Here is a 477-nt window from a genome sequence, read left to right as displayed (position 1 = left end):
CAAGTTTTATAGACTTCCATCTGAAGATCCTTATCAGTTTTTAACTGAGTTCTTGCAGATTTGTGAGACTGTTAAGACAAATGGAGTAGATCCTGAAGTCTACAGGCTCATGCTTTTCCCTTTTGCTGTAAGAGATAGAGCTAGAACATGGTTAGACTCACAACCTAAAGATAGCCTGGACTCCTGGGATAAGCTGGTCACGGCCTTCTTGGATAAATTCTTTCCTCCTCAAAAGTTGGGCAAGCTTAGAGTGGATGTTCAGACCTTCAAGCAAAAAGATGGTGAATCCCTCTATGAAGCTTGGGAAAGATACAAGCAGATGACCAAAAAGTGTCCTTCTGACATGTTTTCAGAATGGACCATATTAGATATATTCTATTATGGCCTATCTGAGGTTTCCAAAATGTCATTGGACCATTCTGCAGGTGGATCCATCCACTTAAAGAAAACGCCTGCAGAAGCTCAAGAACTTATTGA

At 40.7% G+C, this 477-nt stretch overlaps 1 non-coding gene across 1 annotated transcript; it reads right to left on the bottom strand.

The window, feature by feature from the left end:
* Positions 1-241: 241 nt before the first annotated feature.
* On the bottom strand, positions 242-345 carry LOC127748205 (small nucleolar RNA R71). Its single transcript, XR_008010147.1, has one exon. It is a non-coding gene; the product is annotated as a small nucleolar RNA R71 (small nucleolar RNA).
* Between the last annotated feature and the right edge of the window lie 132 nt (positions 346-477).

The sequence above is a fragment of the Arachis duranensis genome, chromosome 5 (genome assembly GCF_000817695.3).
Source record: "Arachis duranensis cultivar V14167 chromosome 5, aradu.V14167.gnm2.J7QH, whole genome shotgun sequence".
In the NCBI taxonomy this organism is placed as follows: Eukaryota; Viridiplantae; Streptophyta; class Magnoliopsida; order Fabales; family Fabaceae; genus Arachis; species Arachis duranensis.
Note: the sequence above shows the minus strand (reverse complement) of the source record. Positions and strands in the feature narration are given on the sequence as shown.